Source organism: Drosophila innubila (assembly GCF_004354385.1).
Source record: "Drosophila innubila isolate TH190305 chromosome 2L unlocalized genomic scaffold, UK_Dinn_1.0 5_B_2L, whole genome shotgun sequence".
In the NCBI taxonomy this organism is placed as follows: domain Eukaryota; kingdom Metazoa; phylum Arthropoda; class Insecta; order Diptera; family Drosophilidae; genus Drosophila; species Drosophila innubila.
The window spans coordinates 6760378-6777006 of record NW_022995373.1 but is presented as its reverse complement, the minus strand read 5'-3'; the positions used below and the strand labels follow the sequence as shown (position 1 = coordinate 6777006).

Genomic DNA, 16629 nt, shown 5'->3' with positions numbered 1-16629 from the left:
CTGCCTGGTACTGTGAACGCTGTCAAAGGGCGACTTGTTTCCTCCATAGGAATTTGCCAGGAACCGTCTTTCAGGTCGAGGCTGGTGATGTAACGTGCTTTCAACTGATCCAGGATGTGGTGTACTCGAGGTAATGGATAAGCGTCCTTGACTGATCGGCTGTTTAGCTGCCGAAAGTCGACGCACAACCTCCATTTACCCGTTTTCTTTCTGACCATCACAATCGGGGCACTGTGTGGGCTGTTCGACGGCTCAATACATCCTTTGGCTAGCAACTCGTCGATCTGTTTGTTGATTTCTTCTTGCATCTTAGGGTTCTTTTGGGAAGTAGCGTTGCTTTATCGGACGGTCGTCGTGCATCACGATTCGGTGTTCCGTGATTGGTGATGTGCCGCTCATAACAGCAAATGCGGCTAGTTCCTGCTGAAGAAATTTATCCACCGCTGTTTCGGGGTGTAAGGATTCACCCTGCTCTACGCCGATGCTCGTTGTTTCATCCAGCGTGATTTCCTCGTCTTGTGTTGCCTGTTCTTGTTTCCTTTGCTCTTGTTTACTTTGTTCTTGTTTTCTTTGCTCCTGTGTGTGATCTGTGTTGACCACCGAGAGTTTCTCTTCTTTTACTCTGTTGTTTTGTCGACGAGTCGGGATTCTGACTTCGATTCCGGCGCGTTCGAAGTTAGTTCCCATGTTGGAGAGGAAATCCCATCCTAGCACCAGTTCGTCGATGACTCCCGACAGAATTAATAACGGCATGTTTACAGTTTTGTTGCCGAGCTTTATCTGTGCCTCCACTTGTTCCGTAACGACACCAGTCCGGCCATCTGCCAACCGCACCTGTCTCTGTGTTGCTTTTAGCTCAAATCCTTCTTCGCATAGCGTCCCTGCTAGTTCCTCGCTTAAGAAACTGCTCGTTGCCCCTGTGTCGATGGTAGCGTTGTACAGGCTGTTTCCAATTTGAACCGTAGCTGACAGGCGGTGGCCCTCGTCCTTTAAAGTGCCGATTAATTGTGGGGAGCCGCTTCTATCGGCATCCGCTCGCTCCTGGAACCTGGACGCCGCCGATCGTTTCCCTGTCGGCAACATTGCACTGTGCGAACTCCATTCGCCCACATATCCAGCAGAAAAGGAGGCTCGGATTTTGACATTCCCTCGCCCAGTGTCCCTCTGTTCCGCATCTTCTACACGCCTGTGTTGGGTTGGGGACATGTGTTGGTTGTCCTGAGAATGCTCTAGGTGTTGGTTGGGGTCGTGACCTTGCGTTGTCGCTACAGCGGGTACATGGGCCTTCGGTTTCTGCTGGTCTAGCGTCTTCTACTGCCATGAGCCTGGGGCGGTTACCACGGGATTGTTGCCGCAATTTCTCTCTGTCCCGCTCCAGTTCCTCGAATTCCTCCGCCAGTTGCATGAGCTCGATCAAACTGCTGTTCTGATACGGTCTTGCGAACGCTCTGAAGTCGGGAAGGCTGCTGTTGTATATTTTCTCTCGTTCCCTCCTTTGTTAATCTTAGTGGCCGCATCAACGTCTGCATCTCTACCATGAACTTTTAAATGGTTCATCTATGCCCTGCTTCCTCCGATCAACTTCTTCCGACAGCTTCGAGAAGTAATCTCTTGGTAGGAAAAATTCGTGGAAGCTCTTTGCGAATGATGCCCAGGCTCTCCAGTGCTCGTTGCTCGCTATATACCACTTGAGAGCCGTGCCTTTCAGTAATTCAGGCATTGCTCGTGGTATCTGGTCCAGTTCCAGGCCATAGGTTTCTGCAGACCATTCCACTTGCTCCAGAAATTCTAATGGCTTTGAGGTGCCATCGAACTTAAAACTTCACTCCCTCACTTGTTTTGCTACCGCTGCATAGTCCCGCGCTGGGTTCCTTTCGGTGTGTGGCTGGTATTCGTGGTGTGTGGTAGATGTGTTTTGCCAATGCGATTCTTGTTCGTCTCGTTTTTGTTGCCGTTCCCGACGCTGTGCCTCCGCGTTTGTTGAAGCAAAATCCATATTTGCCATTTCTCTGGCCACTGTGTATTCTTCCGTTTTTGGCTCCTCCCTTATAGGTGCAGCCTCCCTAGTTGGGGATGCACGAGCGTGTTTTCTGGCTAATGTGTCCAATCGACCGGCGTGAGGTAGGCGTCCTTCTTGTGTTTGTACCCAGTCGCCGAAGTCCTTGCGCATGGTGTCCACGCTTCCAGTCAGTGTGATCCCGAACTCGCTGCCATATTGCAGCAGTTCCTCCTTTTTCAGGTTGTAAATCCATGTTCGTACCATTTTGAAATCATACTATTCTTATATTCGCAAAACCCTGCACGTTGGGCGCCAGTTGTAACGATCCTTAAGGCTTCACCGGGCTAACTCGGTCGGCGATATGAGTTCGTGCAACAAATTTATATTTATTTATGCAGCACTTGCGAATAAATAAGAAAGCAGATAGATATTCAATATAAATGGTATTTGTTTATTAGCGACGCGATGGCCGACTCTTTTAAATTTCAATGTAGGTATATTTGATTTCGATGCGTTGCGTTGCTGAATGGTGTCCTCGGGTCTCCGTCCTTGAAATCCGATGCAGGCTCGTCGCTCGTCGGTCGCTGGTCTCGCTCCTGGTTGTAGCTCGATTCGTTTTCTCGTACTGGGAACCCCGCTACTGCAAGGGTATCGGGAGCAGGTCCTGCGACAGCTAGGATTGTCGAACGTAGATCCTGCGACCGCAAGGATAAATCTGCGATGCGTCCTGCAACAGCGAGAACTATATCCTGCTACAGCAAGGATATCTACGAGGGTTCCTGCGACAGCAAGGAGTATAACCTGCTACTGCAAAGTTATGTTGTTCAGAGGATCCTGTGTCAACAAGGATTGATGTTTTGTCCTGCTATTGCAAGGACCGATCGGTGCTACTTGTTTGCTTGCTCTGCTCGAAGTGTGTCCCGCATGCGCTGTTGCGCGCCCTTTTATACTCTGGGCCGCCGTAGGCAACGGGACTTCTGCTCGCCTGTAAGACAGAGGCGTCGCTGAACAGGGGTATAACAGAGGCGTCGCTGAAAATGTGCAATTGTTGTGGGGAACACATATTTGTTCCTCACAACATCAATTATACTCTTGGCGTCGTAAAAAGTAAATACGTGAGAAAATATTTGTTAACTGTGAAAAATATGGATCGCCTGGAAAAAATTAAAATGTCGCTCGCTATTACGGAGCAGAACAATAAAATGATTAACAACCTTATTATGGAATTGATCAACGATGTGGACGACGATAATGATAATGATGATAACGACGGGGACGACGATGACGCCGTCAACGACGTGGACGTCGATGAGGACGACGACGCCGACGCAGGCGACGATGACGATGTCGAAGGTTTGCTGATGATTTTGAATGTAAGTAAGTAAGTTTGATGGCTGTAAGTAAAAACATTTTATAAATGCACTCATTTCACAACAGGCATAATTCATAAGTATATTTTAGAAGCGGTTTGGCGCGCTTTGGGAAAGGACGTGCCGGAAAATCATGACCACCCGACTAGAGGTCTTGAAGAAGAAGGACACAAACTTCCGGAACGCTATTCCACTAGATAAAAGGAGAGCGATAGCCCTGTACACTCTGGGTTCGATGTCTGAGTACCGAGCAGTTGGCAGATTGTTCGGCGTTTCTCCAAACAGTGTCTGCAATATTCTCCACGAATTTTGCAGGGCTATTGTTGTGGAGTTTACGGACGAGTATATGACGCTGAACTTTTTGACTGAGTCAAAAATCGACGAGTGTGTGCAGGGCTTTGAAGCCATAGGTTTTCCCCAGTGCCTTGGTGCGATTGGTAAGTATAATATAATATAATAATATAATATAATAAGTATAATAATAATATAATAAGTATTAAAAGTTTATGTTTAATGATTTAATTGCTTTAAATAGATAGATGTTCATTGAAGTAGAGCCACCAGCAGCAGAGGCAGTTGACCATCACAGCTACATAGGCTGGAACTCGGTTGTGGTTTTTGCTATGGTTGATTACCGGTAAGTTAGTAAATAAAATCACCTAAATATATTTTAATTTTTATACCCTGAGCCCTGAAAATGGGCAAAAAGGGTATAATGTGTTTGCAAATTGTATGTAACAGGCAGAAGGAGGGGTTGCAGACCCCATAAAGTATATATATTCTTGATCAGGATCAACAGCCGAGTCGATCTAGCCCTGTCCGTCTTTCTGTCCGTCTGTTTGAACGCGTCGATCTTAGATACTATAAGTGCTAGAGACTTCAAATTTGGAATGCAGGTTTGTGAATACCATACGCAGGTCAAGTTTGTTTCCAATATTTGATGCCACGCCCCCTTCGCCCACAAATTGCACAAAGCGATTTACAAGCGCAATTTTTGACATAGCACTCCCTAACTGAGCAATCAGTTGAGAGGTATGCGTATTAAACGACCCTGAAAATTTCAAAGCGATTGACCCGTAAAAAGAGAAGTTATTTCGGAATTTACATTTAATTCAATAATTACATTTGCATGGCAAATCGAACGTGCGACCGAGACAGCATGTATACGTACCCATTTTTTTTTTTTGCGTACCAAATAAGAATCAAGCGATAAGCAAAAATATTATCGATATCATGTAATGAAAATGTTAATGTATAATTTATGTATATACAAATATACAATTTGATTAAAATATAATTGTGTTGATATATAAATATGTATTTTTGCATGGCAAAATCAGCAGAAGCTGATAGCTATGCATGAAATTGCATGAGAGAAAAGCGATAATTTTGCAGCACTACTTTTGCATCTTTGCCAAGCACTGAAAGCTGCAAAATAATAATTTTAATTATTAATATTTCGATTCCTTACACATACATATAATAAGTATCTGCTTATTGTCGTTGTAAAAAAAAACTTAGCATTTTCCGCTTTAAGAATCTCATAAAATTTGACATTGACTTTTGTTTCAAATTTCGCGCGCACTGCAGCAGCCTTTGGCAGGCTCGAATTTGTTGCGTAAGAGGGAGAGAGTGAGAGAGGAAAATGGGTGCTGCCAGATTGCAGGCTGAGCGAAGTTGTAGTTTGTGGCTACTCTTGACTCACTGCATCGATTGCAAGCGATTACGATTACGACTTGCGATTTACCAATTTATCAATTTCTAATTAATTTTAAATAAGTTTAATATAATACCGAGTGATGTATTAGTTCAGTGAGGCATTAATAATGTAGTGATAAGCACAGTGATTTAAGAAAACCGAAAGTTGTTCATAGTTTCGCGTGTGTAATATTTATACCCTGTGCCCATTGAAAATGGGCAACAATCAACTTTTATAAAAGAGTACATGGGCTCAGGGTATCCTACTGTCGAGCGTGCTCGACTGCAGCCGCACCTCACTGCGAGCGAAGCGAGCCGGGGGTAGGCGAGCAGGGGGTGAAGCCCCCTTGTTTATTTTTCTTTTCATCTTTTTAGTTACAGATTCATGTATGTGGATGTCGGGGCTCCAGGTCGTTGCAACGACTCATTAATTTTTCAAAGATTCACGCTTTGCCAGATGATAGACTCGTGCCCATTGCTGGATTCCAAATCAAAGGAGACATGTGGAGTTAATGTTACCGTTTGCCTCATTGGAGACTCTGCATTTCGGTTTTCTCCATAGCTATTGAAGCCGTACCCATTCTCGACAGAAGCATCATTAGAGAAAATGACGTTCAACTACAACTTGTCCAAAGCAAGGCGTGTTGTCGAGAATGCGTTCGGCCATTTAAAGGCCAGATTTCGACGCGTTGGCAACGGACTTGAGAGTCGTCCCAAAAATAACGCCATTATGATCATGGCCTGCTGTGTGTTGCACAACATTTTAAATGTGCATAACAGCGCCATTAATGAGGCGTGGGGAGACACACTGGGTCAGAAAGAAAAGGATCAACCGCACCAAAGTAACACTACCGCTGACTTCCACGAATCGGCCGAAGAAATAAGCTCTGCAATTGCCGAATTTCTTTGCGAAACACATGAATAAATGAATGAATACAGAATATAGTCTTTATTATTTATTTATTTACATATATATGCTTATAGTATATATATATTTACATGTGTATTTACAAATTTGTGTTTTTAATATTATTTATTTTTGAGATTTAAGTAAGTCCAGCAGCTTGTCTTGGAACTTTGTATTTTGTTCCAGCATCTTTGATAATAATTCGCGATGTTCCGCACGATGCTGCTCTCGTTGGCATGCACGAACCTCCGCTTCTGTTTTTTGAATTTCCAGACGCTCCTTTTGAATCTCCAGACGCTCCCTCTGCATTTCTGCTCATTCTGCCTTTCGGAACGCTCACGAGCAATCTCCAATAGCTCCGATTGCGCGTCCAGTTTTCTGCGCTTAGCTGCAGGATCTTCTGATGTTGTGGAGAACTGGGAGAACTGGGAGCTGCAGTTGGATGCCTCCGGATCAAAGACTATCGGGTCTTCTATGTATTCAAGGAAATCTGCAATTGTGGCGGGATACGTACATTCATAAATTTATAAAGAACTCGATTACAAATACTTACTCGTGTTTGTTTAACTCGGGAAGTCGACATCATGCACTCGCAAGCCTCCCAAAATGCAGTGCACCTTGTCAAAAAATGCCCATGAAGACGGCTCGCCACCACTGGGTCCAATTTTTATTTATAATTTTATAATTAAAAATTATGCTAGCTCAAAATTTTCTATATTACTTGTACTTCCGGGTGAGGTTATCAATTTTGGTGCGGACATCTGACCATGTGCCACTAAAGCCGGCTGACTTGAGCTTTTCCGCCATTTCCATGAACACATGGGAATTTTTCCTCGTGCCTCTCAAGTCGGCAATGCACTCACCCCAGAGGTCCACAACCATCTCGTCCAACTCACCAGACCACCAGACCCGCTTCGCAGTTGATTTGTTGGTGGCTTTTTATAAAAATAAACGGATTATTATACAAATTCTATTTCTATCATTTCTTTACTTACATGACGCGGACATTTCGAATTTCTTATTCTTCTTGATCTTGCCGTTCATTTCAGTTGACATTGTTTACATTTTCGTAGCGAATGTCACATTTTTAGTGTTACTATCGATAACTATCGGCTTAAAGCCGATTGGAAACGAATGAAACACGAACATCAAAGCGGAGATGGCGGAACGAATGTGAAATTTTGGCACGGGTAAAACTATGGGACCATCACGAGAATTGATGGTAGATGGTAGATGTTGCTCAGTGTGAATTGGGTATTATATTCTTTGCTGTAAATATTTCTTTTCAAATTTGCCAAACATTTTTCAATTGGCCTTAATTGAGGCACGTTTGGGGGCACGCAGCCGAAATTTTAAAGTCTCTCTCTGTTCCTCTGTGACTTTAGGAACGGATTTTTTTTAGCATTTCATCACTCCCATGTCTTTTACATACCTTTTTATAGTTTTGTCGCTCACATTGTATTTTTTGGCAAGCGCACGATATGATTTAGCTGAGCGACCCACAATTTCAGCCATTAATTTGGCTTTAACTTCAGCATGCTGTAAGGAACATTTTTTCCGGACCCAGGGGCTCTCTTCATTTTTTTCCATTCTGGACATCCGAAATTGCATTATAAATAAAAGTTTTCTTAAAGTCCATAGCAGAAAACTAATGAAAAATTTAAATTTTCGGCTGAGAAGGGTTATTTGCGCGATATGCGCAAATCAATTTTCCACGCTCTGCTGTGCTCAAAGACATTAAGACATGTTAATCTATGTTCGTATTTCATTCCGCATACGTTATTAATTAAATATTTAGTATATCCTTGCAATTTCAATAGCACTTACTAGTTTTTATATGAGAAACAGTTGGTTTTGTAGTACATTTTTAAAGCGATAAGTGTTTATACGTATATTTAAAGCGGCGTAAAAAATTAGCGACGGGCTTAAAAACCGAGCTTCGCTAAATCACTGTTAACGTTAAAGCGCAAAAAAAGGCAGTTTAAGGTAACTCGCTTTCAATTAAAGCAACTTAAGGCATTGTATAAACATGGTATATGTTAGACATGTTATATGAATGGTATGTTAATTAATTCTATGTTTATATACATTTCTTCTGTTAATTCAATTGTTCATGAAATTATGTTAATCTGAATTTTAAATTTCCATATGCTTAATATGTTTGATGGTAAGTATGTTAATTTTTCTTTTATTTTAACATTTTAAGACTTTAGCCGAATAGCCCCAGCGTTACCATATGGTAACACGCAATTAACAAATAAATTAAAATATTACTGTGTAATGTAAATGTAAATATAAATCTAAATATTCTGGGAGTATCTAAAATGAAAAAGAAAACGATTGGTCCAACATTTGTTGCAAGGATTGGGGAAAGCCCAGAAAAAACCCAATCAGACCAAGATAAAAATTAGAGATTATATGGACTACTCGTAGAATATGTAGTTTGGAAAAAGTCGGCAAACAAATCGGCTATGGATTGGTCAGAATTAGCTTGAACGTTATTAAAGGTGAGAGATGATGGAAGTGATACAGTTTTGCGATTAGAGTTTGCAAATCTGATAAGTGCCGTAGCACTTTCGAATCTTTCGTCCGACCACTCCCCCGTGTTATTAAATCTACTACAATCCCCAGAATATGTAGAATATTCTAATAGCCTTACAACACAACTGAACCAACTGGCTCAAGTACACGAAATACGTTAGCTCTCACCTCGATATTGCAGTTCAACATCGAAGCGGACATCGACTGCTCTGCTGATTTACTAGAATCTGTACTTGTTGCAGCAGCTAAAATCTCTACTCCACAACACGCGCATGTGCAGACCAATCAACGCCAAACTAATAACTTCAAATAGAACAACGACGGAAAAGCGTTCTGGAAAAGCGACGATCGCGACGTGAATGGCAGTCTCACCGGTCGCCATCTACAAAACAACGCTTAAAAGATTTTTCACGCAGACTCAGCAAAGCTCTAAAGCATGAAGAAGCAGATGCCCAACGCCGCTACTTAGAGCAATTATCACCCACCAGCACCAAGCATCCCTTGTGGAGGGCTACTCTAAGTGCGCCGATCGTAACGCTAACGCCTATAAGAAACTCCTCAGGCTGCTGGGCCCGTAGCGACAAAGACAGAGCTAACACATTCGCAGCTCACCTACGTAATGTATTCCAACCAAATCCCGCAACAAATTCGTTTTTACTATCGTCCTGTGCATCTCATACTCCTGGCGAACCTGAACCATCTGAACTTTGTCCACATGAAATTGCAAAAGTCATAAAAGAACAGTTACAAAGAAAGCTCCTGGCTGCGATCTATTCACTCAAAAAATGATCATTGAACTTCCAAACTGTGCTATTTCCCTCATCGGTCAACTTTTCAACGCGATTACAACACTCGAAAACTCCAGTGCAGTAGCAATATTGATATCATACAGCGAGCACAATCAAAAATCTTGAGGACTATCACTGGGGCACCATGGTATGTTCGAAACGAGAACATTCATAGAGATTTGAACGTTACATACGTCCAAAATGAGATAACGCGAAAGGCGAACTACAATATTAAGCTATCCTTGCACCCAAATCCTCTTGCTCGGCGATTAACTCGGGTCTGCAGTCGAACCCGCCTTAAACGAAACGACCTTCCAGCCCAGCAATAAACCCTTCGGGCGCCATAGCTCATTTTAAGTCAACATGACTGTTTAAATATAAGATTTGATAAACTTATTGTAAGTCTCCCTTGGAGAAGATTCAAGAATAAAGGCAATGTAAATTAAAAAAAAAAAAAAAAGAGTTTACAATTTTATAGAACTGCTTAGGATCTCTAGAAAATTCAACCTTACAACGTTGAAAGTAATTGTTGTAGCACTGAGAGCTAAGTACCAGAAAATTGGAGTTGGTAATTACGTATCGGGAGAAATCGTAAGGATTTCCCGACTTTTTATATATTTTAAATAGCTTGGACTTTACATTGCTTAAATGTGATAATTCTCTAGAGAACCAAGGAGGTCTAGCAGAACAGATAGAAAATACAAGCAGAACGCAAATATCAAGTAAAGAATTTAGAGTAATATAAAAAAGCTTAATGGCATTATACAAATCAGAACATGCGTATAGTTCAGACCAATCCATACACGAAATCAGATTGTTAAGCTTATTGAAATCTGTTTTTCTAAAACACCGACTGCGAACAGCGGTATCAGATGATAATACATCTGAACGCAAAGGTAAATGGATTCATGTATTAAGAGTTGGATGATATGGGTCTTCTGGCATAACCAATGGGTCAATCCTAGATACAATGGTATCGGAATAGCAGGTCGAGTGTCCTGTTAATAGAATCTCGAACTGGATTGATCTGAACCAACGATAGCTCTGAGAGGCCATCAATAAAGCTATCGGAATTATCAGGAATAAGTAAATTCGAGTCATTTGAGGCGATCCATTCAACATGGGGCAGACTAAAATCACCCAAAACAAAGAGCAAGTTTGTGTCAGAAACTAAACATGATATATATTTAATAGCGTTTAGATGAGTATCATATACTGTCTCATCAGCAGGGGATGGAGTGTAAGAACATGTTGAATAAATAAAAAATTTATTGAAAGATACTTTTACACAAATGAGATCAATGTCTGAATCAAAAGTGGTTGGAATCGGTTCCGAGGGGAGATTGGAGTTAACAGCCAACAGTACTCCACCTCCAATTCGAGTAATACGATCGCATCTATATGTAGTATATTTAGAAGAAAGAATAGAAAAATCTGATGTGGCAGGTTTGAGCCAGGTCTCAGTAAAACAGATGATGTCAAAGTCAAAGGAATGACTGTGTAGAAATAGTCTAGATAGCTTACTATTAAGGCCTCGTACATTTTGGTAAGCTACAGAGATAGAGGAAATTAGTTTTTTGAGACTACGTTTGAAGATATAACAGGTAAAGTGGAGCCATCACTTGATATCGGGTTACGATCTCTCTTTCGATTTGCATTTCCTTTGTACTCAGCCACAAAGATATGTTCAGGCCAAAAGTGTGTTTGACAAATATTAGCGAAAACACTTTTTGAGCACGATATTTTAAGTGATGAGATTTCCCTGGGGTAATTAAAATTAAATTTATCCACCGAAATATCAGCACCTTGTAATTTGTTTTGGACATAAGCCTTAACACCATACGAAGACTGATCTTTAGAAAGCCTAGAGATAAAAACATGTCTCTAAGGATTCGGAGGGGGAATGCCTTGGAGAGGCATTGACAGGCGAGGCGGTACGGTAGTTAGTGGATTGGCTGCCGTACCGGCTGGCGATACATTAAGATTTACACTATTGGATACAGATGTTGATTGTGAGGCAGATGTTTCACTAACATGTGGGTTATGGTGAGTCCTAGCATGTTGAGTTAATAAATTGATTGATTGAGAAATGGAATTTGTATTAGATTGCTGCAGATCCAGGTCTGATGGCTGATGGATCGAAAAGGAATTCTGCGCATGGCGCGAAGCTGAGCTACTCTTTTCCGTTCAGGTTGCTCATTCAATAATGACGAATTACTGAACAAGTTCTCCATATCCCAAACAACGTTTGCTTTATGAAAAAGCTTCGATAAGAACTTAAAACTTTCTCTGGTTCGCTCCATATATTTGCGAACTTGCACCTCAATGTCCCGGCAAGTTTCACAACGCCATCTCTAACTTATGTTTTTCTCAAGATAATCTTTGATTTTAGTTGTTAAACCAACACACTTTTAATGATAAGTATGGTCACAGAAATAGCAAGCAGTAAACTCTTGCCTGGAATCAGAAACATGACATTTGTTAAAATAACAGACCAAATCTGATGGCATAGTAATATAGGGTATTATCTAGTCGGTGCAAAAGTTTCAAGGGAATGCAAATCGAAATGCCAATCCAAAACAAGATCTCAGAAAACGATTAAAAACAATGCTTGGTTACAAACCGACGCAAATATGCAGAATGTAAATAAATAGCAACACAAAGATAGAGTGAGAGAGCCTAGCTAACGGAGAAATATGCTTAACGCACGAACAAAAAACAATGCGCTTGCGCTTGCAATGCTTGAGACGTTGTTATGAGAGCGCAACAAGCACACTGAGAGCGAGAGAGCAAGTTAACAGAATGTTAAATACCCAAACAAAACAATGTACTTAAGCAGCAGATCAAGCAGAGAGAAAGGTAAAAAAATAAACAAAACAAATATTTATGCACAAATTGATGATAACATAAGATTTGATATTTTTAGCTAAATAAAGCACTGCAAAAAGTATCAAAAATTTAAGATAAAAACACCAATAAAATGGGTAACACAATTACACACATATATTACGATATATATATATATATATATATATATATATATATATATATATATATATATATATATATATATATATTAATAGGTTGTTAATATTAACAAAAACTAAAAAAATTCTACAGACAGAAAAACACGACTATTAAATTAAATTTTGAGCTTCAATTATGTAACAATATGAATTAAGTGTTGGTTGTTGAGCATGTAGCTTTAATTTAATCCCTGTTAAGGATTTACATTTATGTAGGCTTATATATAACGTTGTGAAGAGCTGCAAGAAAAAATAATTTTTCTGTCCCTGTGCCGCCCAAGAAATACAATTTCACTGTTGATTTAAAGAAATGTATTAATATTTATTATTATAAAAAAAAAATTTGAATGTGATACAAAAAAAAAAACAAGAGAATCGAACAAAAGACAAAATTATAAATTATAACGTATTTAAAATTAAAATAAAACTAAGTTGAATTAACTATACAATCATTTGATATTAAAACTTAAATTAAATAAAATTAAAATTTAAAGTTAAGTAAAAATTAAAATTTAAAGTAAAGTAAAAATTAATATTTTAAGTAAATAAAATTAAAAGCTGTAAAAAAAATAAGACACAACAGTATAGGAACAACAAGAAACTATAACGATCTAGAAACACCCAACGAAATACAATTAATATTGTATATTTACATATATATATACATACGCACAAACAATTATCGCCCCTTTACCCACCCAGAGAGCTCTTTAGGTAGGCAAGGTAGTAATTAAGCGATAAATATTACATTAACTTAATTACATACACAATACACTTATTACAATAAATTAACCACACTTACCGATACACACATATATATATAATTAGATTTTCTTTATTTACTGTGAGTTTGAATCTTATAAAAACCGCGCACAGTTCTAACGGTTAAGTTGAATTTATTATAAAATAAAAAGACAAGGCAGTCTTAAGCAACTGATAATTGTGCTTTGCGTTATAACGAAAGCTAATTTCGGGCATTTAAATGTTTACAATATTGTAAAGGCTGGGAACGAAATTACTCAGCGTTGGCTGGGAACGCAAATTTGCTGACAGTGGGTTATTTCGATCAATGCTGATCGATGGGGGAGAAGCCCGGCTTAGCTGCTCTTTGTTTACAAGTGCAGCCTGCGAAAGTTTACATTATCGGTATGCGAAATTTAGGGTGGCTTGGCTACTCTTTGTTTATAGTTCCAGCCTGTGAAAGTTTACATTATTGGAATGGGGAATTTGGTGTCTAGACTTATGTATAACGTGGACATAGGATATATTATGTATAACGTAGACATAGAATATGTCACATATATATATATATATATATATATATAATATTAACATCGTGAATTCAGCGGCGTCTCCGCTCCAGCATCTTGCCACTGGTGTTCCGGCGAGCATGTTGCTTACTTGCAACATCGTTGTGTTCCTGTTCTGTGTGTTGGTTTGTCTCATCATTGTTGCATTTTTTGATTTCGTTAAGAAAACTGTAAATACATAATATTAAAATTAGTTCAAGTGTTATTAAAAATTAAGAAATTGAAATTCTACTTGCCATGAGAATGAACATGATGTCCGGCTTAGTTTTTGTGGAAGGGGTGGGGAAACGAGATGTCCAACGCAGGCTGAGATTGGCCTGTTCGGGTGGCCAACAGATGGGAGACGAGGAACGCATGCCGTCTCAGGAAGGGAGGGTACGCCCGGGTCCTGCAATTGGGCCCTGTTTGAACGGAAGAGGGATTAGTGTTGTTTTCTGATTGTATTGTGATTTTTACTTACCTGTTGTATTTATTGTTGCAGTTTTCGTCGCCGTCGTTCCTTTTGCGTAGTTTGTTTTCATTTTGTCGATTGTGATGGTAATTGAGCTGCAGCTGCCGTTTAGCGATGAACTATCGATTGTGTGAGCTGCGGGCCAGGGATGGAAACACACCCGTGAGGAGTTCCGATAAGCTAGTCGGCGCGGCCCACCGAGACACAAAGCAGTTCGTTACAATATGGCGCCCAAATTTGAAAAAATAAAAGAAGATAATGAATTGCTATAAATGCAAATTCCCTCGTATCCGGGATTCGCGCCTCCGATGTCTTATGTGGCACGATAGGTGGCCGATAATCGCTCGGAGTGCGGCGTAATCCCGGAGTACGATGGAACCATGGACTAACCTATGTTGCGGTGATGCGGGATGAATAGATATTGTTTGGATGGTACCGGTTGACACTTTCGTAGTTGACGAAGCGTATGCAACCGGGTATCGTAGCCTGTTGGCATCCGTGCAATAACAAAATGTTCTGTGATAAACTGTGATATTAGGCTAGTTTGTTTTTGTTGTGTCCAGTTAGTTTATTTATTTATTCATTTATTTATTAATACCGAACTATTCGTTCTGTCTCCTTCTGGTTCACGTCGGGAATGTGCTGGCCATAGCTTAGCAGAGCTTTGGTGACAGGTGTCCCAGGATGATATAGGATCACTCCTGCGTCGCACCTGCCTCACAGCGCACCCGGGTTGTGGCCAGAAGTGAGACAGAAGCCGAGAAGAATGCAATTACCGTTGCTGGGATGTCGTTCCTCAATCACTTGAGGAACCGTGCATCTCACCAATGCTTAAATGTTTGTCCAAGGCTCGAATTGTGCGTAGTAAAATGTTGGTTAGCCTGTTAGTTAGTTTTGTTTTCTCTCCCCGTTAGTCGTTATATGTATTTTGGGAAAATTAGAACATTGTTTTTTTCAATAATAACAGTTTATTTATTTATTTTTATTTATTTATTTATTTATTATTTTTTATATATTTTTTTTTTTTTGCGTAATTACTTCTTTTTGATATTTGCAATAAAGCGTATCAAAATCGTAATTATTTAGGTATTATTTGTTTATTTATTCGCTAGGATTCGTAAAAAAGTAGGCAGTACATATTTATTTCGTATACTCGAGTTGTATTAGGTAGATTCTCTTAAAAATATTGTTTGAGGGCGCTCAGTTGTCTTTGCTTATAATGTCCGAAGAAACAGGTTGGGAAGCTCAGGGAGCGCCGGCTCAACAACCACCACGTCCGTCGGGGGGTTTAGCAAAGACTCCGATGAACTTCCGCGGATTCCCAGAGAGGCAGCCTCCATCTGCCGAAGAATTGATACAGTGGGAGAAAAAGGCGGTCAGTCAAGACCTCCAATATCCGAAGGAGCCGCAGAGGGACACGGTGCTCGAATCTGCCGTAAACGTCGCGGTTGCTGCGACGTATCGGAGCTCGTTGCGGGATGAAATAAGCGAGTCCGTGGGCGAGGAGATCCGAACCCAATTTTTAGAAATGATGAAGCTAATAAACGACAGACTGAGGCCCCCGAATGGTGGCTCGAGGACCGAAGCCTCCGCAGCGGCGCATCCGGACGAACGGGCACCAAATTCGAGCACCGAAGCCTCGGCAGTACCAGCACCGAACACAGGAGCCATCCCGAAACGTGCGGAAGGGCACCGTTCAAGCAATATTCCACCGCCAGTGACGCCAAGGCAATCCTTGCAGGTTCGACATCCGGAGTTTTGCAGTCCACCGGTCGTGCCGGATCCGCAGGCAACGAACTGGAGAAATCCAACAGGCAGGAACCCTAGGCAGAACGAGAGGAGAGGTGATGAATATCGGGAGGACAATATGCAGTACCACGCTCGTGACCGCACTCACCTGAAGCTGGAGCGATGGAATTTGAAGTTCGATGGCGAGGATTCCATGCACTTCGTCAAGGACTTCGTTTTCCGCGTGGTGTTCCTGCAAAGGCAATATCAATGCCCGTGGAAAGATGTTCTGCGTGGGTTCCACATCCTCTTGTCTGGTCGAGCGCGCGAGTGTTGTTGGGTGCACGTAAAGCACTGTAGAACCGACACTTGGTCGCGACTACGCCCAGCTCTGATGGACCGTTTCAGGGGCTACCAGACGGAGCATGACATCATGCAGGAGCTAGTGCAGCGGGAGCAACAATCCAGCGAGTCAGCCGATGATTATATTCATCATATGCGTCAACTTGCCTCGCGTTTCCAGAGGCCGATGAGGGATCGCGAACTGGTAAGGATTATAAAGCGAGGGTTAAAGGAGAGCCTGGCAAAATATATCTACGCGATGGATATAATTACTGTGGACGAACTGCGTCAAGAGTGCATCGAGGTAGAGAGAAATTTGGGTCGTAGGACGAGATCCGGATATACTCAGCAGCCGCACTATTCAAAGGGTCCCAGACACTCAGTCCATGAGGTGGAGATTCTACCGCGTCAACCAGAGCCGCCGCTAGAGGCTTCCGTGCGATCCAAGATCGAATGTTGGAACTGCCGC

At 41.2% G+C, this 16629-nt stretch overlaps 1 long non-coding RNA gene across 1 annotated transcript; it reads left to right on the top strand.

Annotated features, from left to right (window-relative positions):
• Positions 1–516: 516 nt before the first annotated feature.
• On the top strand, positions 517–13567 carry LOC117782624. The gene is made up of 4 exons (XR_004617302.1): positions 517–527; positions 2815–2821; positions 13431–13447; positions 13518–13567. It is a non-coding gene; the product is annotated as an uncharacterized LOC117782624 (long non-coding RNA).
• The last annotated feature ends 3062 nt before the right edge of the window (positions 13568–16629 follow it).